Below are 25665 nucleotides of genomic sequence, written 5' to 3'. Positions count from 1 at the left end.
TTTTTGCCATTTCTTTTGGATTTCTGATGGAGCAGGTAGCTTCTTTCCCCTTCTTGCAGCCCAGGGTGAGTCCTCCCCTGTGCCTCAGGCTCGCCATCACTTCTTGCTCTCTCCCATCTACTCATGGTCCTTCTCTGCCTTGTCCCCAGCATCAAATATCTCTCAACCTCATACATTCACCCTCAGCAAACATCCACCAGGCCAGCAGTGCTGTTCTCCTCACTCTACAGATGAGAAAATGAAACATTAAAATGACTTATGTGGAGCTGCAAGATGAGCCTGTACCAGCAAAGTGCTGATCTAAGTGTTGCCTCTTGGACTAGAGAGACCCTCCATCCCTTACCTCTCAGTCCCAGGACTGCACATCAACCACAGACTCCTTTTTGCCCATTGAAATCAGTACAGACTCTCTTTTGAGTGAAAGGAAAGGCAAGCCACCAGCCCACTACTCCTCATGTAGATCTTTATCTTGTCTCTTCACAAGGAGCTTTGAAATGAAACAAGTTACTGATAATTAGCTCTAAAGACACAGAAGCAATTGTGCTTTATCGTGTACAAGCTCTTTGATAGTAGCCCAGGCCTTGTGCCATGAATTGCTAATTAATTCTTCCTTAGCAAAATGTTTTGCTTAATTAAAGAGTGTACTGATTTATAAACACGTCCCTAAATATTATTCACTTTGCATCTGCTGAGGAGAGCGCAGACTGTGCTGCACTTGGCATTTTTCACGTTATTCCATTATACCCAGCTATGCTTTTTCAACACTGATTGTGACAGATTCAGAAATTATTAAATCATAAATACAAAGAGAAAAAGCTAGCGATACACACATAACGTGAGTATTCTCACAGCCCCCCAATATTTCAGCTAATGACAAAGCCAGAAGGAGAAAGGGAGGCAGAAGTGAAGCTCCTGGCCTGGCTCTATTCTTACTTGTGCTGGAGTAAATCATGAGCCAGTCTCCAGAGCTCAGCCTGATGTAAACACAGAGGAAGCATCCGTCTCGTTTTTCCAACAGCATCGCTGCTATTTAAATCAGGTCATACGTGATTGTCTGCTGCCTTTCATGGTGCTCACATGGGATGGGCTCACCTACAGGTTCAGTCTCTGGCCTCTTTGCAGTCTAGGATTTGCTTTTTAACCAGTTTCTTCTCAATAGTTGTTAAAGGTTTTTCTCCTGTAGTTGCACTCTCTGAGTAAGTTTTGTCTCTGCTGTGCTGCAGAAGAATGGCAAAGCAGGGGGAATGTATGGGTGGTGTTCCACGGAATGCAGCACAGACCTGTCCCCAGAGTCCTGGTGGCTTTAACCTGGGGTTGATGACAGCAGGAGCCTGGTCAAGAGGCTGTAACACGACTTACAGTGCTTGGAATGCCTAAAAGGCCAGCCCTTGAGGAGGGGGAGTAGATAGATGGCACCCTGTAAGAGATCCAGTGGGTTCAGCTCTGAGGTGGTGCCTTTTTTCAGTGCCTCGGGGGATGCTCAGCTGGACACAAGGGTGAAGGGAGCAGTTTGTTTTTCCTGAAGCACACAAATAAGTAACTCTCCATGACTTCATCATGCTGCAGGAGGAGCTGCAGCATTGACATGTGTTTGGGAAGAGCATCACTATATTGCCCTGTTCCAGAGGGCTTCCCTGAGCAGTGGCCATAGTGCCCAGCAGACACTGGGCACTGGGCTCTGTCTGACACAGCCCAGACATTCCCATGCAGGACAGTGCCTTTCACCCTCAGCTACTCTCCCACCATCCTTAAGAGGGGCTGAAAACCCTAAGGGAGGGTTTGGGATGCATACCAATACCAAATGTCTCTGCAGAAAGTCCTGATCCATCCTTCCCAGGCCATAGGGTCACCCAGCTCAGCTCCAGACACAGCCCTTCAGCTCCAAGGATGAACCACCACCATGCATACCTCTGTTCTCTCCATTTGCATGTGCCAGCCATAACATGAAGAGTTTCTATTTACTCAGGGAAAGTTAGTGATTTACTTTCCACCCTGTTTACCTCACATATTTGTGCTGTATTACTACTGCCTGCTGCATAAATTCACTTCAGAGTACCTGAGGAGCATTTGATGAAACACTGCCCTCTGAAATGCATAGGTTATAGTTGTCAGCAGCTGTAAGTCAGGCAGCATTCAAACGTAAATTCATTTTCACCAAGTATTCATTAATCAGCCCAAATACCTCCTTATTTGTCTCTTCCCTTCTTCGCCTTACTGATGTATCACGTGGCAAGTTTCTTGTTAGAAGTCTTTGCTGTCAGAGTGGTGTTAAAGAGTCAAAACCCATATATATGTATATATATAGGAAAGTCATTTGGGATGAGGGGTTTTTGCAAGCTGGGGGATCTAATAAAGAGTATGGAGACAGTCAGTTGTGAACACTCTCAAGCCATTTGATGAGCTTAAACAGAAAGCAGATGAACCCAGCTGGTCCTGGTGTGACAGACACCAGGTGAAACACAGCTTTTCTCCATGGGGGTCCCCATTGAGACTTTGAGTTTCATCAGACATGAAATGAAATGAGACTCTTGTGATCAAGTGATTGCTCAGGACAGGAAAAGCTCACTTGTGCCCTGAGAAGCTGGGCTGCTGGGTTGCCTGTTTAGCAGCAAGATAACATGTACATCCAGCACAGAGGCAAGCACACTATGGTAATCAAGTCTAAATTCATCTTTTACTCAGAACCAGGTTTCCTTCGTGATCACTGCACTTGGCACCCTGTTTGTTTGCTATAGAGCATCTGTTTTCAGTTGTTTTTCCATCCCTGCCTGGGAATTTCATGCCATGGAGAATCCTCTCTTGTCTTCCCAGGTTGAGTTGCTCCAACAGTTAATTACCCTCGCTGTTAGAAATGTGTGCCCTATTTCTATCTGGATGTTGGTTGCCTACAGAGACATTATGTATGCTGAGCACTGAATAACACACACTTCTCTGAATACATTTGCAACTTGATAATATTGCTCTGGTTACTTCTCATACTTAGCCTCTGATCCCTGGCTGCGGTAGATCAGAATTGTTCTGCTCAAGTCAGGGCAGCCGTGCCAGCTGACATGCCTGGATTTATCCCGTTATTAACTGCAAGGTACAGTTGCTTATGAGTAAAACACTCTGTTGTTTTAAATAAGGAGAATGAAAGGTTAAGCTGCTGCAGATATTTGTAGTTAATCTGTTCCAATTACAATATGCATATCGCTTTTCAAAAAGGATTTGAGACTTCTCCCACACAGATTTAAATGTGTCCGTATGAAATATCGATGTTTTAGGCTAGGATTTTCAAAAGCAGCTCAAGGAAATGAGGCTCCCACTCCTTATTGACTCTCCTTGACTTCCCTGATGGGTTTTGAAAAATACCATCCTTAATCGTCATTATTGTGCCATAAGAAATGGTCTCCCTCATTACCACTGACATATCCTAGATACTGACAGTACTCTCTGCTGCATCTAGCCCATAAAATACAATAAGATAAACCAAACCACTGAGTGGTAGTGATGGTCTTCACAAGGTTCTTGTGCTTAAGCAATAGAAGCATTTGAGAGTCAGGAAGTGGTAGGTGTAGGGAGGAATTCAGGAGGCTGCTTGTTGCTGGAATAATAGCAATTTGCTGTAGTCCCTTTTCCCCATGTGTAGTCTCTCCCTAGTGCGCTGAAAATGAGACTTTTCTACCTGCAGCTCACCCCTTTCAGGCTCTCCAGAACACCCCCTACTCCGATGTTCAATCCTCAGGACAAGATTCCAATCATGTTTCTACCTCCACATGCTCCTGAGAAGCCACACAAAAATGTGCTTAAAGGGTCTTCTGCATGGACTGGGAATTACATTGCAGGGAACATACCTTGGAGGAAGTTAACTGGGAAGTCCTTAAAACATGGACTTTTGCTTTTTCCACCCCAAAATCATTGCAGACCCACCTGTTCTATTTGCACTGCTGTCTAACAGAAGAGCATGTTGCTTGAAGCTCCAGGCAGAGTAAGCAAATTTGGGTTGACCTGGGAGTGACTCTTACTCATGCAAAGGCTCTGTGTGGCTTCTGTAATACTGATCATGTAAGGAAAAGCCACAGAACCTGTTGGGGACAGAAAGATATATCTCAGTTTTTCAGAATCCTGACTCCTTCACAGCAGGGTTTCAGGTGGCAAACAGGCTGTAAGTACAAGTCTGCTTATTTTTGTTTTCAAATAGCATCAAATCTTCAGCTATCGATTATAAGCAAAGGTTCATTAGGAAAGGGAAAGAGAAGCAGTTTTAGTGAGAAATGAAGAAATCCCAGCTCAGCTGCTTAGAGGCCTCCTTGGATTAATAGAATTAATTTATCTTGTGGGGCATTAATTGAAGAATGTGCTGAGGTTAAGGACAAGGTCAGCTCTTCACTGTGTAATGTCTCCTACATAATTCACTTACCAAACCATCAAGACAATCTGTGCAAAGTAATAATGACGGATGGACGTTCTGCTCCTGGGATCTCTGGGAACATAACCTTGTAATACAGATAACTTTAAGTGAAAGTTGTAGGAAGGTACATGGCAGATGCTTTATTGGGCGAGACATTTAACAGTACCTTATACTTCTTTAAGATCTGCAGTTCCGAGTCAGATCTGGAAAACAGAGGGATGCTTCTGACACAACACAGTGTTTGGTCCCTCTGCTACGCTGCATAAACAGTACTTAGCCTGAACTCACAGCCTCCTGCCAAGCAGTTGGCAATCTCACCCTTCAGCCCTCTGAGAAGCCAATCAATAAAAACCAGCTTGGGAATTGTTTCTGTGCTTTGTTATTCCACTAGACTGCCTCAGAAAGGGCTGTTAGCTGGCTGCAGCAAACACCCTGCAAAACATGCTGGGAAGAAGTACTTGGCAGGGTTAGTTTGCAGGTGGGGGAAGGATGGAGAGAAGAGTCTGTGATTGCAGGTGCTGTGGCATTGCCAGCATGACAGTCTTTGAAGCTCCCCTAAGCAGAGTGAGCAGGGGTAAATGCACCACTGTCCCCTTACTGCCTGGGATTTGCCTTGCAGCCTCTCCAACCCATCCCAGGTTAGTCCTGCCAGGGCAGATGCCTGACCACATAGCAGAGGGACAGAAGCCAGCTCAAGGTGACTGAAAGCTAAATAAGGATGTGTGGATGAACCAGGCTAGGTGAGCCTTTTGTCTCCCTGTGCTTGCAAAGGACAAATGCAGTGCAGGTATGGTTGTAAAACTCTGCTAAGCAGCTCCCCTGGTGCCTCTGGTGGTGGGAATAACACCAGAGCCTTGAGCCCATTCTCAACTCACACAAAGCTGGCCCAAGCTCTAGCTTTGAGGTGCTGGCTTCTTGGTGGCTATTCATGTATCAGGCAGGAAGTATCTGCCTCCCTGCTGCTGCTAATGTCTCTTTCTGCACACATATTAAGTGACTGCAGTGAGCATAATGAGAGATTAATAGTGACCATTAAAGCAGTACCAGACCCCTCTATATACTAGTGCAACACACCAGGCAGAAGCTGCACCTGATCTCGTACATCAGTTATACCTTGTTGCTCTTCAGTAACATCTAAACCACTGGCACAAATCTGAACCACCAGAAGCATTTTCCTGTGAGATTAATCAAATATTAGAGCAGGAGTTCAATAGTGAATATCCATTCTTGGAGAAACTTAAAAATAAGACCTTCAAAAGCGTTATCTACCTGGTCCCCTTTCAGCTCAGTTTTGGGCCAGAGACCTCTAAAAGTTCATTTTAACAGAAGCTTTTCTGTAAGCTACAAAAGCCAGACCCACAGCATGGCAGAGAGGCTGAAACTGATGACTCTGCCTTGTGGCTTGTTCATCTCCAGAGTTGTCCCACTGAGAGGGCTTAAAAACCTGGTATTGCCATTGGATATTGTCTTCTTCAGAGCTCCCATGGCAGATATCAAAGTAATGAATCCAACCAGCCTTGCTCTGTTAATGAGCCCTAAGAAGATCAAAGATGATGGCACAAGATGAAGTGTCTGTTTTATAGTTCTTAAAAGCTCAAGGAAAATGAAAACACATACAGGGAGCCCATATGAGGCCAATTTTACTGAAGATGGAAAGCCAGACACAAAGGTGAGGTTTTGTGCCAGGCTTAAATGCTTCTTTGTGATCACATTTCATCTTCCTTCTTTAGATGCATTACAGTTAAATTGGAGCATTGCACAGCATCCCCTAGACAGGGCTCTCCTGAAGCAGCGCAGCCAATGTTTGTTTTCACTTGGTTTTGTTTGATTTTCTTGTTTGTTTGCTATTTCAGGTCTTTCTGTCTACACACTGTTTAAATTAGTGCTTCAAGCTTCTGAAAATGACAGCATTCAGTCTTTGGGTTGTCAGAGGATCCATCCCACCTTCCAAAGAGGTGCAGGAGATCCTCTGGGAATGGTCACATGTAGGGTCTGATGGCAGCTCTCCAGAAGTATATCTGCTCTTCAGTGAGGTGGGATAGGTGCACAGCTATTCTTCAGGGCACCCAAAAAGGATTACCTCAGTTTCTTTTACTGTAGTGGGCATTGGAGTTGCTGAAGAACACCTTCATTAGCACAGCCTGACTCCTAGGCATGTAGAAAAGCCTTAGGACACAAGAAGTATATCTCACTTGGGAACTGCAGAGTGCTGGGGTAGTGCTAGCACTGCCTTTCATGCTTTTCCACTTGGAAAAACCTGGAAAAAAGTCTTCCAGGTGTTCTGTTCAGCCAGAAGTTGATTACGAAATGGCTATAGCACGTCTGTCAGTCTGCTATGCCCCTTCATCCCTAGCATCTATTTGAGATCTTTTGGAGACCTTGCTTGTGTCTGTCCCGGCCTCAATGCACTTAGAGATGATAGAAGAGTCACAGCAGTACTGCTGGCATTCACCCGTGACCTCTGTGTTTAATGTCTTGCCCCTGAGTGCCTTAAAGACTTGTTCTCAGTCACCACTTTAGATTTTGCAGCACAGAGGATACTTGTGGACAATTTGTGCATCATTCTTTTTCTGTGCTAAAACCCTATGAACTTGCCAAACTGTATCCACTGCCAGGCAAGAATAACTTACAGCATTCCTCCTAGTTCTGTTGTGGATTGGGTTCCTTCATTGGTTCATGCACCACAACACTTCAAGCCTCCTGATCCAGACAGAGCCTGGCACTGCCCAGCCTTGCCTCCCTGTGTGCTCTTGGGTCTCTCTGGAAACCCATTTTGGTCATTCCAGCCATCTCTGCTGCTTCACTCTGGATTTTCCAGCATCTCTAGCATTGGTGCAGGTTGGTGGTCAGGCAATGATACAGAAGAGCCACATTGCTCATGAGGAGTGAGAAACTGGGCCATGTGTTAGACACATGCTAACTCAGTGATCAGAAGTTTCATGGTCTTGCACAACCCATGTCAGGATGCAGGAATCTCTCAGAAAAGCAAGCTGCTAGCCATGAAGGTTAGAATGATTAAAGAGGTCTCTGCCTCTTAATGCAAATAAGTGCACATTAGTCACCTTCATCCTGCTGGGCCTCAGACAGCAAATTCAACAGCTCCCCATTTGTCCTATTTTTAGAAGTACCATGATGTTCAAACCACCCTCCTCTTGCCTTTTAGACCTAAACAATGATTTTCAAGTGCTTGGAGTTGTCACTACTGCTATTAGCCAGGCAAGAGCAAGGTGCATGGGAGAGATGAGAAAGGAGCAATATTCATTATGGACATTTCTGATGCAAATCACCACCTGCAAATACATCAAAGTTTCAGCATGTCTCATGAAACTGTAATGTATTTCCTAATGTGTCAGGAATGTTTCAGGCAGCCTTTTGCAAATGGCAGATTTTCAAATTAGGGGTTAGCAACTGTGCCTGCTGGTTGTTCTGTTCTGGCTGGCATCGCGCCTACAAGGCCGTTCTACCAACATTTGACTTCAAAGGGACAAGACTTACCTGTTATTTTAATACTAATGAGGCATTAACTGATGCTAGCAAAAGGTCAGTTCCAGCCTATGAGTAAAACTCTGTTACTAATACTTTTATTAGGTTTAGTTGTTTGAATTTTTTGACTAAAATTATTTCAGAGATAATTAAGTCCCAGCAGTGCCTGAAGTACTTAGAGGAGAGTTCAAATGCTACCAAACCTTTTTCTTTACCTTAAATTCAGAGAAAGAATTGTAATGAAAATGAATCAACCTGTGTTCTCCAGTGCTTCTGCAGTTAAATATGTGTGTTTTTACTGTCCTCCCTGCAAAAGACCAGTATCTCTTACAGAAACCCTCATCCATGTTTCACAGCTGGGGACTGAACTCACAGATTCTGGCCCCAGATACCAGGATGGATGCCCTGGTGCTGTGCACTAGAAGGTTGTCCTTAAAAGAAGCAGTAGTATCTTCCGGAGACCCAGCTTGTGACTCTTGGTGGTGTGAGCCTACTCTTTAAGGAAGAGAAGGAACAAATAGCATACAAGTCAATGAAGTAATTCTGGCAGCCAGAAAGGCAAGATGAAAGTGCCCCTAACTGCTAATGTTGAAATTCCACAAAACGTTTTCCAGAGTTTTCCATTATGGCATTAACAAATATATTCAATGTGTATAAGACAGTTAAGCTCAGCAGTGCAATGGCAATTGCCCCATTCTGCTCTCTTATTGTTACTCTCTATTTGCAATAAATAGAAAATTATTCCCTTTGATATTTGCTTTCCCTAATATCCCTCACTGATTAATCTTTGATTTCTCACTCCCTCTTCCCTCCCAGATTGTTAGAGCTGATAATTCACCTGGTAAAACACTGCCTCATTAATCCAGCAAACACAGGGAAGTGAAGTGGTGAACTGAAAAAGAGACAATAGGTTTCCCATATCTAGTAGATGTGTGATAACAAATTCAGGAATCCCATCACAAATTTAGGTGAGAAGAATATTAATGATGTCAGGGAGCAAATGATACTTTGATAGTTTTAATCTGATGGTTTGAGACCATGAACTATAACTCTCTGAGGATTCCTTTGCAACCTCTTCATAGGCTGGAAAAGGCTGGGGAGTGCAAAACTAGAAGAATGGAGTGTGAGGAATGATTTGCTTTCAAAAGCACCAAACACCCTTAAAATCAATGAGCAGGGGCTTCACTCTGACAGCCTGTGGAATCTATAGGATAGCATTGATAGATTCCTGATTTAAAACCTCAAAAGTTAGGCAATGACTTCATAAGAACTTTAATCCAAGTTGTGCATGCTGTCATTGCCTCTCTTCCCAAGCAAAACGGCAATGGAAGAGTCCCAGACAAGCACGCCTTTCTGCAGCAGGGTGACAAACCAGCATTTTTTTGGCTTTCTTTGGACATGGATATGAAATCTGTCACAGAAGATAACATGGTGATCTGGGCAGGAGCAGGAATTATGGGAGTATTTCAGTAGTTTAGAAGCATCTTTGAAGTACTTGCAGGATAACCAGATAAAATAACACTATACAGCAGTAAGCTTTACCTGGTCAGATGTGTGTGATGGCTGTCAGATGATAGGGAAAAGTCCTGACTCCTCTTCCAATAGAGACCAAACAAACTGGAATTTTGGGGGGAACTTCCACTGGGAGACAAGCCCTTGAAAATGGGCTGTTTTCTAAGGATTGCTGGTCTTTGTACCTACTGCTTCTTCCCATTCCACACTCAGCCTCTTTCATATTTGACTATAAATAGCCAATGAGCTGAAAAGCCACTGGAAGGGGTAGGAATTGACATATAGCAGAGTCCCATGTGGTGCCTTTTAGTTTTTCTTTTAGGAAATTGGATAAACCTGGGGGAAATCTGACCTGTTTAACAACATGCTAACAATCTGGCCAGTAGCACAGGGAAACTGGAACAATGTGTTTCAATGGTGGATGTGACAGGCAAAAAATGTTGGCTTTTCTCTTTATTCTAATGAAGAGTAGAGCTTATAGCCTGTGTGCAGTTTAATAGCATTATTAAGCCAACAACACTACATGTTTGCATGGAATCTGAACATGCTGCAGAATGACCAATGCCTGAAGCATGAGTGGCTTCAGAGTTTCTGAATAAACAACAAAACAAAGTGGCTGGATTAGTGGAGCATTACCAATATAAAGAGACATTGGGGCACACGGGGGTTACACTCTATAGGTACGTGCTCTAGAATAAAGCAATCTGAAAATGAATACTTACAGAGGCTGCCTTGACCCTAAAGCATGCACTAGAGATTGCCACATCACTGAAGATGCCTACTAAACATGGAGCAGCATTGTAAGATCTGTGCAACAAATAAAGCCAGGCATAAATACAGCTCAGGCAACACCCACTGTGGACTTTTGCTGTGAGAAAGTTTCTCAATGCAAATTCTTATTGATTTTCTGACAGTCTTGTAGAAACAGCAATGAGTTAGGGCATGTGCAGTAAATGTGGAGGTCAGTGCATAATCATGGCTTTAAAAAGACACTTCCTGAGGACTTCAGGGTTGTGTTTGCTGATGATAGGCTAAAGATCACTGATTATATTGTAGTTTCCAGCTCTCCAGCTTAGAGAGCAAAAGTGAGATGTGGCTGACAGATGGGAAGAGCAAAGCTCAAGTGAATCTTGTCCAGGGTCTGCTCTCAACAGGGTAATTCAGCCGCCTCAAAGGAGTGTGAGAACTTCTACACTTCTAAAAGCCTACAACAGATTTTAAGCATGAGCTCCCATGCCATCTCCTGAGAGGACCTGGCCAATGGTAGATTGGTTGTGACTTGATTTAGCTGAATCTTGCAACCCTCCAAGGATGGAGGTTTCTGTGCTGCCCTGTTCTGAAACCAATCATCCTCCTGGAGCAAATGTTTTCCCTAGCATCAATTCTGCACCTCCCAAGCTGAAATTTGATGTTGCTACAGCAATCACTGTATATAATATGACATAAAATGACTTAATTAGGGTATTCATACTTGCTCCATAATAAATCCCTTGTTTTCATTGCTTATAACCTTGGCCAGTGTAACCTGTTTATGCTCTTGATGTGAGGGGGCCATGGTTAATGCACAGCAAAGCTTCAGAGAAGTCAAGTCTCCACTGAGCATATGAGAGCTGGTAACTTTGACAGGCTTGCAAAATGTCACTGTTCTTTTACAATGCCCATGTTTTGTTGAAGTTGTTCTTAAAAATATCCCTCTGGCACTGGCTGCCTGCAGTTTCAGCCCAGATCAAGGCTCTTTGGCAAATTATAAGCAGTTTACCCAGGATGTGGGGAATCAGACAATTTAAAAAATGTATGCTGCTTTTGCAGGCCTGGTCCTCTCCAGATGTGATGCTGACTGCCTGGTTTAAAGGTAGCACATGTAGGGGCATGGGAGAAGTACCAGCGATGGTCAGAAATGATGTTATTCAAAGGGTGAGAGGTATTTACTCTGGATGGGTTATCAAAGTGCTTGTTTTCTCTAAAGAGAAATGACTGTTCCCAGTTTGAAATGTCACAAGTGAGAGGTAAATTCAGCCATCCAGCTCCCATCAAAGTGAGCGTGTGTCAGCTGCTGATGTCCCCCTGCCATCGTTTGAGAAGCTGAACCATGACTACAGGAAAGGAGGCTGAACAAGGAGATGCAAAACAAACGTCCTGCAGTCAGGAAGGGCAGTGTTTCCTGAAGTTTGGCAGTCCCACGATTAGATGTGCTTGTGGATGTCAGAGCATCAGGGGGGATCCTGAAGCAGTTCCCTGAAAAAATCTGAGGCTTGGGTACCTGTGGTGAGTTGGCAAACCAAGACTGAACAAAACAGAGTTTGGCTGTCAGGAGCCTCCTCGAAGTGATGCATTGAGTCTGCTATGAACTTCAGCAGCGTGGCGAGCAGAGGAGGGGAGAGTGGGGTTTTTTAAGTTCTATCACTAAAACCTGTGTGGAAACCCCCTAAACCTGAGGTTCTTTTGAATCATTTTCTTTTTTTAGCTGTTTAATTCATATCCATATTTGCTGGTTTCCACAGGAAAACCCTGAGATACCAGCTATTCCCATGAAATACTGAGCTTAAGAAGTGACCAATAAAAATGAGCCCTTATATGTCAGGAGCTGTCTGAGGCTTATTTTGTGATCATTTGTGGAGATGGACAAAGGCTCAGAAGTTATTTGAGCCCTTTCTTGTTCTCATTAGCCACTGCAGGACTGTTAAATGCCTCCAAAGGAAGCTTTTTCTGAGCTCTCTGTGCTGGTGTCCTGGCAGCCTGTGCTCCTGTAATAAACAATAGCTCCCTGTGCTTCCAAACACACAGGTTTATGATGTTGCAGGGGAAGATCTGTATTGCTGCAGCCTTGAGCATGACCAAAGGGACCCCACCATAGTGCTGAGCTGAGCTGTGCACTGCCCTGTGCTGGTGCTGCCACAAAGCCCATGATGGCAGCAGAAGGCAGCTTCTGACTTCAGAAAAACATTCTTTTTGAGTCCTGCCCTCAAACCAGGCAGGTGATCTCACCACCATGGTATGGCTCACAATACAGGACCATGAAAAGTCTCTCAAAACAGCTACAGTGGCTGCTTGGAGCAGCTGTACCACAGTGCTGGGTGCAAGTGGGTGTCCCAGTTGCCCCAGCTGGACTATTCTGGTGTCTGAGCTGTCTCTGTCCCTCTGCCTGGCATTTTATTTTACTGAGAGCATACACCCAGAGCAGCTTATAGAAACTGTGCTGCACAAAGCTCTTCTCTGTTCTTCGTCCCCAAGGCAGGCTCGGCTGTAGGGCCAGTGTAGCCATCAGTGCACACCAGTGCCTGCCTCCAGTCTGGGAGCTGGTGAGGACATCTGCCATTGCCAAAATCCTGTTGTCTGTGTAGGAGGCCAGCTGTCCAGAAGGGATCCATAGGGATCTCTGTGGACATGTCCAATTCCAAACCATGGCATGAGACCATGGGAGCAGACCTTTAAGTACACTTATCACCAGAAGACATTAGCATCACTCGGTGTGGACCTGAGGAAGGGGGGTTACCCAGTGATGAGATATCTCTAAAAAGCTGCTGTGTTTCCAGAGACTTAAATGATGCCCATCTGCATCTGCCTATGACCCTGTCCTACGAGGGGGAGATTGGGAGAGCATGGCTCTTGCCCTCCCAGCACCAGCCAGTAATTGCTGGCCTCTCACTGCCCTCTGTTTGCACATGGCATTTCTCCCTCTCAGCTAAGCCATTTACCACGCAACCTTCTCATTTCAGAGCAGATAAAAATATCAGTTAACATCAAGCAACTGTGGTGTTTGCTTTATACTTATTAAACCCTGCTTTATTACACTGTTAACATTCAGCCCCTTGGAGCTGCCTGACACCAGCTGTCTTGGGAAGCAAAGACCCCACATACACCACAAAGTCAGCCCTCAGAGCAAGGGCTTTATTAATAAAGGCTTGAAGGATGGTATAATTCTCCCACCCACCCTGCCAGAAATTTAACACCACGAAGTTTCAGTCAGCACAAAAGACAGACATGATATTTTCTAATTGATAGGATATCTATTGAAAACCTATTTAGACACTTTAATGGGATCACAGGAACACTGTGCCAATCTGTGGAGGTGGAGAGCTCATCAGAAAGTTTAATACTTTCCATATGCACAAGAAAATACCATTTGCAGTGATTTCTTCCTAGTTTCATCCATCTGCCTCACCAAGCTATTCCGTTTTGTCTCTTATTTATGGCTGTAATTTTGATGCCACAGTTACTGTACACGATCTGCTGTATATTTCTCTTATTTGCTTTGAAATTGCTCTTTTCAGCTCATTTCTGAAACCATTTATTTGCCCACAAAATAACCAGGTCCTGAACTATTTCCTGGCAACAAGTTTTGCAGTGCTTAATAATTTTGCTTCTGTAATGGTGTATATACATCCTTCATTATTGCACTTAAATGCTTATTAACAATTCATGGAGTCTTAAGTGGCTGAAAAAACAGATTCTTGAGCTAAATATTTCCAGAGAGTGTCTTAGCCCAGAGCCCTCCTCTGCAAGTGTAGGCTTCACAGTAGAGGAGAACATGGCTCAAGGTTGGTATTTCCAGGGTAATTGTGGTTTTTAATTAACAGTATATTTAATCCATGTACAAAAGCAAGTGATACAGCTGCTCAGGGGCTGCTCTAACAGGCTAAATATAGTTTTGCACAGTATATTTTTTGATTTTACCAGCCATCTTACTATGGTCATGGGAGATTTCAATGATGAACATCCTGATCTGAAAGCATGAGGCTCCTGTGCCTATTGCCCTAGGCACATGTGGTCTATTCTGGTCCTTGCTCAGCAAATTACAGTTATATAGTGTTTGTGTGTAGACTTGGGCACATCTGGGACATGCTTTCTCCCTTGTGCATTCACCCCTTGTGCACAGACAAGGATGACTGAAGCAGGGAAAGGCACTGCCAACCTCTGCAACTGAAGCTCAAGGTACTGACACTCCGGGGCTCCCTGTGAGAAGAGAGTTTGGGATGACCTCAAAATGCTCCTTTTCTGCTCCATTTCACAGAGTTCAAGTGTGTGAGTGAACAGTGGAAGGGCAACTGTTTACAGGTTAATAAGCTTCTCTTCTACAGAGGACTGAGGAAGTCCCCAGTGCATGTTTGTGCCTCAGCTGAACAAGTGAATATTTACACAGTTCTAAATACTGAGAAGTGGGACATATCTAAACCAAAGAAGCCATTTGCAATGGCCTCTGTCACTGGCAGCAGAGTGTGCTGCTATCTCTCCTCTGGTCAAGCCCTTGGCTGGTGGCAATGCAGAGGGGGCAAGGGGTTCTGCTATGTAGTTAATTTATACTCCATCTGGTTTGACTGACAGAAGCAAAAAGAAGAATTTGAAGTCATCTGTATACTCATAGACCTGTAAGTGTTCAGCCTTTTTAAAGTGCTTTCCAATGAGCTGCTTTCAAAGAAAGAGCATCTTCTTTACCAGCTCTTTTCTTCCACTAGCAGCAGGAGTGAGATGATGCGATACAGAGGCCTCTGGGGCCCTGACACTTAATTGTCCTCATGTTGAAAAGCCGATCAATTTGGAGACTCTCCTGGGGGTGTCCTCTCTTTATCTTGATCTCTTATTTCTTTCCTTGTAGCACACGATTTCACACACATCCCTCCTAGCATGATGAGTACAGGAAATACATTTGTCTCCAGCTCCATCAGACCATTTTGTACTGCTGATGTGTGAGCAGTGGCTCAATAACCACAGCTGAGGCTGTGAGCAGAGGAAATCCATATTTACTTCCACTGACTGTTGAGCTATGCAAGCTGCTCTGCATCCCCACTGCATCCATAATACCCACTGTCAAGAGATGAATTACAGAGATGTAGTTTTGTTTGGCTCCAGTATGTATGACAGACTTGTTGTCAGAGCACGGGGTATATTGAAACTGAAGCACTGAGGTGACTCTTTTTCCATTTGCCAAGAGCTTGATCCCTGGGATCCATGGATGTGCTGGAACCAGTTCCACCTGGGCTTCTATTTGCTTGATAGCACAGGAGCCAGTGCAGAGGAGTCCTGACTTGTGGTATGGACTTCTTGGGTGAGGAACCAGTATAAGTAATAAACAAGAAAGAAAGACCGATGCTTTACAGACAGTGCTCTTTATGCTGCAGTCTCTCTTTATGCTGTTAACAAGAACCCCCCCAAACCTCTCCTTCTTACTTTTGTCTTCTGTAGATACCACTTGTCATGTCATCGATCTTTCATCTTAATAGGACTTTTATCTTCAAACATGTCAGATCTTTAAAGAACTGGAAAACATTAACAGGCAGGGGGAAACTTTATTCTAATTTGCTTAAACGTGAGAAAAAGAGGAGGATGGAGCCATCTTAAGAAGCAGAAACTTTTTTCTGCTAACCCTTTCTGTTAGCAGAAACCCCTCTGGAGGAGGGCTCCTGTTCCTAAAGGCTCACTGGGCTCTTCTCAGTGCCATGGTCCACTATTAAATCAAGACTGGTCACAGTGATTCGTGCTAAGAAGTACCACCGAGGCTGTGCTACATTAATATCACTGCATGTGTTGGCACCATCGATAGTTTGGATGTTGATAGTCTGCACTATACTGTGATGAAAAAACCTGCAATGAAGGAGGCTGCATCACTGTGACCTCCCGATGGAAAAGTGCTACTGTTCTATACTGGATTGCTGAAGCAAAATGAATCATTTAGAGACATTAACAGCAATGGGGAGGTAATGGCCATGCTGCAAAGGGAGCTGTGCAAATATGAAGCTCTTTTTTGTGCCTGCTCCTATTCTCTTTGGTGGAGCATATATGCCATGTAGCATTAAGGTTCCTTAATAGAATCATAGAAAGGGTTGGGAAGGACCTTAAGATCGTCCAGTTCCAAACCCCTGCCTTAGGCAGGGACACCTCACACTAAACCATATCACCCATGGCTCTGTCCAGCCTGGCCTTGAACACTGCCAGGGATGGAGCATTCACAACTTCTCTGGGCAACCCATTCCAGCACCTCACCACCCTTACAGTAAAGAACTTCTTCCTTATACCCAGTCTAAACTTCCCCTGCTTAAGTTTGAACCCACCACCCCTTGTCCTGTTGATACAGTCCTTTGGTCCCTCTCCAGCATCCTTGTAGTCCCCTTCAGATACTGGAAGGCTGCTCTGAGGTCTCCACGCAGCTTCTCTTCTCCAGGCTGAACAGCCCCAATGTTCTCAGTCTGTCTCAATACAGGAGGTGCTCCAGCCCCTGATCATCCGTGGCTGCTCACGGTGGGGAATCATAGTGTCAGTATGTTTATCTGAGGAACCATCTCCTTTTGGGCAGAGTCAGCTCTGAACACTGGGAGAGGTTTTGCTGTCTTCTGTTAGACCCTGATGCTAGGAGCCAATGCTGCACTAAACGAGGGGATAAAAGGAATGAGGTGAAAAAAAGATATTTTCTCTGAATTTTCTTCACTATGAAAGATTTGAGCACTGAATAAGGAGACACTGCACCAGCATTGTAACTGGAGGTATTGGTTTAACTCCTAGCTCTTTTCATAGTCATAGGCAAGTCAGTTATTACACTGCTGAGTCTTTTTATATTTATCGCTCTGTTTGACGTTCCATCATCTGGAGTCAAGTGAGAGTCCTAGCTTTCATTTTTGTAATATTCTAGTCTCTGTCATTGCACAAAATGCTTGAAATGTAACCGTAAATGAAATGTAAAACTGTAAATGAAGGTTAGGAGGATAGTAGGCAAATAAAAAAACTGCAAATGTATGCTAAGAAGCAGCAAAAGCATATTGTAATTTTTAAATCACTTATAATTTGAAGGGGAGAATGAACTGATTCATGATTTTAGGATGCTCAGGATTGGCAAAAGCATAATTAATCTCTTGTCTCCTTTATGCCTCTGCAAAATGGTATTAATAAGGCAGCATTTATCCATTGTAGACTGAAAGTGCTTCAGGGCACTGCTAGCTCTTAACAGGCCATCATGTAGTGCCTAATGGAGAAGGGGAGAAGGGTCCTCATAGTCTTCAATTGGGCCTTAATACAACATAAATGACAACCCCTGTTTTTATTACCAGTTTCAGTCTGTTCTTCACTTGCAGTTCCAGTGATAGACACACAAGTGAACATTTTAAGGCAGCAAGCAACCAAGTTTTACATACTACACGGGAGTCATTTTAATAAGTCAAAGTTCCTCAAAGCAAAATTATCATAATAAGTGAGGAATAAGGTGAGTGTAATTGGATTGATGTGAAATACAGAAAATGAATTAATTTTCTTCTGCAAGGGCTGGGAAAGGTCACAGCGAGGCAAACACAGATCACCACAGAGGATGCTAAATGCTGTCACATTTAAGTGGTCCACAGAAATCACCAGTGTATTCTAGAACATGGAAGTATTTTGTCTTTGAAGAGACAGCAATATGTCTCACCAGTTCCTTCAGATTGAACACAAAATGTGTTCCAGCTTAGAGCTGTTGGTGGGAGCTATTTGGGGCTTTATGGTGAACTGTGTGCAATGAAGACAAGGGATGGGAAAGAGGGTTGGCCATGAGCTGTGGAGCATTTCATTGCCAGGCTCCAATCTTGTCCAGGTTAGTAGAGATGGGGAGTCATTACCATCAGATGGCTGTTTAACAGCTTGTGTGAAATGAGGAGGTGGTTTCAGTCCAGTTCCCTTGTGGCCAAATGTCCTTAACATAAAAGCCACCTTCTGCACTGGCAGTGCCTGGCTCATCATCCTGCACCCCATGAACAGGAGATGGGGCACAAGCTGCTCAGGGGTTGCAGAGCATGAGGAACTGACAGCTCTGGGTGGGTTTGATAACAACAGCTTTGTTCACCCCTGCAGTCATGGCTGGTGCTGCAGCTGAGCTGCTTCAGAGACCTGGAGAAAACCAGCCCAGGTTTTGAGCACCTGTGTGAACACAGCATTCACTGAGTAACCAAGAGCTGTGCTTCCAGATCAGCCCAAATTTCAGCTGCAGCAGATGGGTCCTCTATTCCTGCCAGGATGGCTTGGTGATCATCACATGCTGAGCACTGGCATCCTCTGGCACCCGCCAGAGCCATCTGGAGAGCTGGATATGGACCAGTGATGGGCTGCTGGATATCAGCACCATCAGGACACAGGAAGCCCTTGCTCATAACACAGACTTGCAGATGCTTCTGTTGCTCTCCAGGAGGTGTATGGTGTATTTCCTGAGAAGTCTGGCTTGCTCCTAACTGGCTGCACCTCAAAGAGTAGTTGGTACATGATGCCCACAGATGTTTGATGGCTTGTGCTTGACTCAGAGTCTGCAAACCATACTGAACATGAGCAGGGGAGGGGAGAACAGCTGGCATGGGAGCACATGGAGATTATTTAAGGATAAGGGTGGTGGACAGAGGGAGATACTGATCAATGGTTTGGTCAGTCAGGAGCAGTAACTGAGAGTTAAAATTGATCGTTCTCTTTTCCTGTTGACCGTCTCTATTAACCCTTCATTCCAGCCTCATTTAGTAGCTCTGTGAAAACACTTGCCCAAGTCCTTCAGTGCTTTATGTGACCATCTGGACTCTTCAGGGCTTGAAGCAGCATGGTGTGTCCAGGACATGGGCTGAGAAGGCTGCCAAAACAGATAGGAATTTGGTCACTCATCCTCCTGATGTCATAACCCCCATACGAATGCAGCCTTCAGGACCTGCTGACCAGATCTTTACTTCAATGTTGGTGCATTTGTTGACCTTCCAATTTGAACCTGACTTTGGTGTCTGTGGCACAGAGGGGTCAGCCAGAAAGTGTCTCTGGTCTTCCCCTCCACATACGCTGAAATTTGCAATGTAGGAGGTTTTGGAGAGCCCTAACCTGTCAGGATGAGAGAAATTGTGTACAGTAAAAGAATTCCAGAGAAATATTGACAACCAAGGCTCCTTGTCCTCTGTGTCACATGTGCCCTCTTGGTCCCCTCGCTTGGATATGTATGTCTTGGTGCTTGTGAGTGTGTGTGTACATATAATCAACTTGCTAGGAGATTCTGTAACCCAATATTTCCATGAGATCACACACATTCTTTACCATGGGGGTGCTGAGACTGGAACGTGTTGCCTATTCCTGGCAGCATTCAAGGCCAGGTTGGACGGTGCTTGCAGCAACCTGGTCTAGTGGCAGGGGGCTGGAACCAGATATCTTTAAGGTCCCTTCCAGTCCAAACTGGTCTGGGATTCTATGATTGTAATTTATTACACTAAATTTTCCTAGAAGGACACTAATCACTAGGAAAGATTTCTTGTTTGGTGTTAAGTTCATGTGGCTTCAGTGAGAGAATTACAAAGTACTTGACACCTTCACAATAATTTTGGAGCATCTGTTTTTACTCATGTAATATCTCTGTCACAAAAGGCATTTAGCAAAACAGCCAGCTTGAACGTGTTCGGAGCTGATGTCATCTAATCTAAAGAGTTGTATTTGAGTTGTGTGATGCTGCTGAAGTTGGGTTCATTAGCCAGTTTCCCCCAGATTTCTCAGAGTTTGTACTGTGTTGGAGGGATAATCATTACCCTCAGTCCTGGGGGAGGAAGAAACAAAGGACTGGATGTTCCCCATTGGATTCTGACTCAAAGAGGGACAGAGGTATGAAAAAAAGAGCACATCCAGGAAATTCTTCAATAGCACATTAATAGATCAGCCTCAAACATAATGTGTAGTGTAGCACAGGGAGCCCTGCTGGGGAGGAAGAGGAGAGTTAGAACTGTCCCTCTACTTGCATCTCTGGGAAATGAAGGAATATGTGGCTGTGATCCAGGTTTCTGTATTTTCAGGGCAATACCTTCAATGGTTTTGAAGGTTTTCTCTGCTCACTGCCAGAGATTTGGCAGGTGTCTGTTAAGGTACCTTTGACATCTTCCTCCCTTTCCTTCCATGCCTGAACAACCCCTGTTGCGGATCTCAGTCCACACCTACCAATACCAAATGACTTGCAAAGGTTAGAAAATAACCCTTGGAAAGCACATTTTTATTTCAGTGTCCTCAGTTTCTCTTACTCTTCTGCAGAGCAGTTCCTTCACTTCACTGGTCAGATCCCTGCTGTAGCATCTTCCTCCAGCAATGCATTCCCTTCCTGCTTCAAATCTTGAGGACCTGTGCATCCTTCCTGCTGGTGCAACCTGTGCAGAGGGACCCAGCAGTCTCCCTTCCCCCCATAGCTTTACACAAGACAATTCCTGCGTCCCCTGTCCCAAAAGTTCCTGCTTTTCCAATCTCTCCTTTCCTCTTCTTTGGTTTCTATGGGGGATTATCTGAGCGTGGCTTATCTGATGACTTTTTTGCCCACCTGTGAGTACTTCTGCAAAGGCTCAGGTTATCTGAGATGCTGGATGAGCATATGAACATACAAGTTTTCGTTCCACATTAGAAAGCTTTGCTAACTTTCAAATGGAGCTAGTCGGAAATTCTGCTGTCCGTAGCTTAGTTCCCTCAAAGAGAAATGCTCACAGGTGGGTTCCCAAACACATGCAATGAGCAACTGAATGTATTTTTAGCTCTGGATCATGACAAACACAAAATGAAAAGAATGAAAGAATCCTGCACCCTCCAGTAATTAAAAGGATGAGTAAAACTCCCTAGAGAAGGATGATTAAGGTGCCTAAAGAGTTGTTTTTCTCTTCTTACCATTATCATAAATATTTTCTATTTCACTCCAGTTGAGATCTTCACCATGATTATTTAATTATGATGCTGGAACGAAATTCAATAACCAGATTTAAACAAAAAAAAATCACAGCTTCTAGAATCCTTTCATGATCAGCACAGAAAGTGTCTCTGGTACAACTTCACCTGTGCCAACGAAGACTTGTTTTAGTGTTCTAGTGTATCTTGCATAATGGGTCTCTAGGGCAATGCGAGTGACTCTATCACCTAAGAATACCTTTAATGGAAAATATTATGTATTTCAGTAAAATATTTAAAGGTACTAAAAAATCTGCATTTTAAATCCTGGATTCAGTGGTCCTGAATGAAATAGTGAAAGGTGCATTTGGTGCATCCCTGGGTATGTTCAGTGACTACCTATCATCCATGGGCAGTGCGAGACATACCAGACCATCCCACCTTCCCCTGCCCCATGGAGCTTCATCTCCCCTGAGTCATCTCCTCTTTTTGTTTTGTTAGGGAGTTTTTGGATGCTCTGGTGGGAGGTGTAGGTGAGTGCCCCTCAGAGGAACTGCAGGATCCAAGTGAAAACAAAGTTCAAAGTCTTCAGCTGCCCACTGCTGTCTTTTCCTTAAGGCAAATCCCAGGCTGTTTGTGCTGTAACCAGTCTGAATAATGAAACCCTTCACATAAATGCTGCAGAGAAAAGTGCTTCTGAGTGGTGGGGAGTCTTCTCAGTCTTCCCTGCAGGCAATACAAAGGAAACAGATGTGAGCATTGGTGACCCTGCTGTATCTGGGAGCTAAATTCATATGCAAACTAAATGTGAGTACTTTCTAAAACCCAGAACAAGCTACAAAGCAGCTTCCCTCCTCTGGGGCTGCTCAGTACAAGGACCTGTCCAGGGCAGACCTGGCAGAGCCATGCTGCAAGCGCAGCCCCCCTCCCTCTTCCAGAGCCTTTCATGCTTGCCTTAATTCAGGGGAACATATTCCAACCACAGTAGTGTCAAAATGTCTCATTTCAATGTGAAATGCATGCACTTTGCAGCTTAAAATAGATATTCAAGGCAGGCACTCCAGATTTTAAAAGCCAACAGCTCATCTTCCTTCTCTTTCCCCAAGCAGCGCACCCTTAGGGTGAAGGTTTCACCCATACCAGCGGCTTTCAGAGCTGGCTGGGTTGTAGCAATCCCACAACAATTCACACCTGGGGTGCAGGTCTGCTCCTTGAAGCCTCCTGCTCTTTGCGGGAGTCCTCAGTGTTGTGCCCTCATCCCTTCTTTCTTTCCCTGCCCCTCCAGCCCTGTGCTTGGTATCCTTCTCCCATCAAGGTGCCCCTGGCCCAGCATTCAACAGCCAGGACAAGGCACATAGGCAAATTTTCCTCCTTCCTAGGAAAAGAGCACAGCACCTATGGAGCAAAATGTGCAAAACCAACATGGATGTGCCCTTGTCACAGCAGATAATTTCAAAGGCTTCTCATTCTGCTCTGATTCGGAATGAAGCCAAGTTTGAGGATGTCGAAATCCCCTGTGAATTCTGTCTCCCGTTCTTTGCACAGCCCTGAGGCGGGCACAGCACACAAAGGGAAGGAGTTTGAAGCTGCAGTCTGTCATCCCTTGCATTAAGCTGCTTTTCCTTCCTCCTCCTTTCCCTTGCATCTGTAAGGGTTTCCCCCAGGTCTCACAGGACAAATAAGAAATGAGTTTCTAGCAGAACTTTCTTTCCCTGCTTTTGAGACCTGTATAAACCCTCTTTTTTTTTCTCTAGTTCTTGCCCTTTCTGTGTCCTTTTTGACTGATTACCAAAATCCCCTAAGGAAGAAATAGGGGCAAAGGAACCAAAGCAGAAACCACCCTTATCTTCAGCGGTCATAGCAGCTGTGAAGTTGACTACTTCTGTTACTGTAGCCCAGGCCTTTGACTTGCACAGAAACACAGACCTATTTGTACTTGATAATAGAATAATAGAATGTATAATTAGAATTACCGCACACTTAAGTTAACGATGTTATTTTTATGAATCTTGATTTATATCAGACTCTACAGTACTGGCACCTGCAAACACCCATAGCAAGACACAGTTATGGGTTCTCCGGGAGAGGGAAACGATAGTATGAAAAAAAGATGGGAAAATAAAAGAGCAAAGGATGGGATGGACAAGCGGAAGCTGCCTGAAGGGATGCTGCTTGATGGTTGGAGGCAGACAGAGGACCAAGGTATAAATGCTTAAGAGACAGCTTCAGCATCCTGAGGCACTAGATGTTTCTGTTCTGCTTCAGTGAATGTCTCTGGAAAAGAATATCTGCTTGCTGAGCAGAATTTGAAAGAGCAACCTTAACTCTGTGAGAAAGGAATAAGCTTCAGAGAATCAGCCTGTGCCCATGTGGGTGCAGGTACAGCTTTAGTACCTGCTTTTATTTGCAAGTCCATCTTGTGAGGGACTAAAACAAAGTGGGGGGATGACCATGCAAGCAGCTGAGAGGGTGATACTGTCTGATGCTGCTGGAGGATTGTGCAGTGATTCCCAGCACAGGGGCAGTGATGAGAGGCTCAGGCTCATCAGGGACAGCAGCTTTGGTCAGGGCAGCATCCCTGGATGTGCCCTGCAGGTTCATTCCCTGTGCAGGAGCCCAATCTGGGAAACAAAGGCAGGTCTCTTGCATCAGGCTCCTGCTGTGTGGGAGCCCCTTTTCCTTCCCTGCACCTGTTAGCCAGGCCACCTACTTACATGCAAGAGAAATGAAAGGGCTCAGTCAGGAGGAAACTGGGAGAGGAAAGAATACTAATGAGAGAAAAAGATAACTGACAGACATGGATCTAGGTCAGGGATTCAGGGCAGTCCATCCTGCTGGAGGGGGCAAGGAGGACCAGTGTGCACATACAATGTAGATAAAGAATAAACTTCAACCACCTTAACTGGCCAAAATGCAAAGAAGTTAGTAAATAAAACCCTCATTGCTCAGGTGGTGCCAGCAGTGGCTTCTGTGCAATTTGTCTGGCACTATTTTACATTTATAAATCAGAGTAATGAAAGTAACAACTCTTTGGGTGCTAACAAATAACAGAGAAGAGCACACACAGAACCTAAATTAAAGCAAATACGTCCTTGGAGGCTCATTATGAGCTCCAGCTTATCACACAGGCTGGCGATGCATTTCCAGGTAAAGGAGCTGCTGTTTGCTCTTGGACAAGGCAGGATCTCACTCTGGAGGTGGAGCAGAACCCACAGAATGTGGTGGGCACCTGCTGCCACATTTCTGCTTGGGCTGAGCCAAAGCACAGTGGGAATGTCCCCCTGTGAGCATGGTGGGACACCATAACTTCCTGTGTCACAAAGGGACACGGAGCATCCCCTTACTCCTGCTCTCACCCTTGGGGAAGAGCTTGGTCTTTGCTCTGTCCAATGGCTTTGAGGTGGGGAGGGAAGCCCAGGCATCCCCATAGCTTTTGCCACTGGCTCTAAGTGACCACAGCAAAAGTCACCCACCCACATGGGACCTAGCTGGAAATTGGCTGTTGCCATCATCAAACAGTCCTTGTAGTCGAAGCCTAATCTCCCCTCTGTATTCCAGAGGGACCCCCTGAGATGGCTGAACAGGGCAGCAGGATTGCCCTAGGGGTAAATGATTGAGTGCCCTAGGGTTAGGCCATGCAGAGTTATTGTGGCAGCTTGTTCACAAGTTAGCACGTTTATGGAAAAGCCTTAGAAGAAAAATCTTTCTTTCGCTCTCTATGTCAGTTCTTAATCCACCTGCTCTGGGAAACCATCGAGCCATTCTGGGTCCACCTTTTGGAAAGTTATCAAATATTAAACTTCCAGGTTGAAGGTCCGATGCGCTGTAATGTGTGTATGAAAATTCTGAGTTTTAATACATTCCAAGGCTGCTCACCACCCCTGGCAAGTGCAAAAATTACATCAAGAGAAGGCTTATTCAGAGGTACTTATCTCACTTCCTCTGTTACACACTGAGATTTTTTGAAGTATCTGAATTTTCTCTTGTCATTACTTGGCTCATAAAATTGGATTAAATTCTGTCTTTACTGCGTGTACCTCTGTGGAAATTATCCATTCACCTACTACTCAACAGGGAAAGCTGAGCTGAGTTTTCAGCTTCAAGCATCTGTGTGTTACCTCTCACACATACAATTTCTCACAGAGTCTTTAAATAGTGGAGAAGAGTCTGACAAACAAAGTGTGTTGTGCCTGCCAGCCAAAGGTGTGACTGTGCTCTCCTTAACCCCCCAGCTCCAGCACTGGCACTGGGACCTGGGAGAGGAGTTCAGGTGTCTGCAAATGGCCCCATGTACTTGAAGAGCCCCCAGAGCAGTGCAGATTGATGCAGCATCATGCTCCACCACTTGTGAATGGCTGAATGAGCTGGAGGCAGCTTCTGGGTGACTGTGTAGGCTCATGCTGTATCATGATGCATGCATGCGAGGGAGTGAATTGAGGTTGCACAGCACATAAGAGTACACATGTGTATGCAGCAGTGCAATATAAAGCCTATACAAGCGTGAGAAAGGAGAGCTGAGTGTTTAGAAGCTAGTCTTGAAGGGTTTTGAGTTTGAATTACTGGGAGGTGGAATAAGCAGGGAAGAGGTGATCAAATCTGCATCGTAACCACAATAAGCAAGTTGTTTCAGCATGTGCTTTTCTTATTAATCTATTTCTTTTGATTGCACTAAAAAA

This window comes from Melopsittacus undulatus, chromosome 10, assembly GCF_012275295.1.
Source record: "Melopsittacus undulatus isolate bMelUnd1 chromosome 10, bMelUnd1.mat.Z, whole genome shotgun sequence".
Lineage (NCBI taxonomy): Eukaryota > Metazoa > Chordata > Aves > Psittaciformes > Psittaculidae > Melopsittacus > Melopsittacus undulatus.
This window is presented reverse-complemented; position numbering follows the sequence as displayed.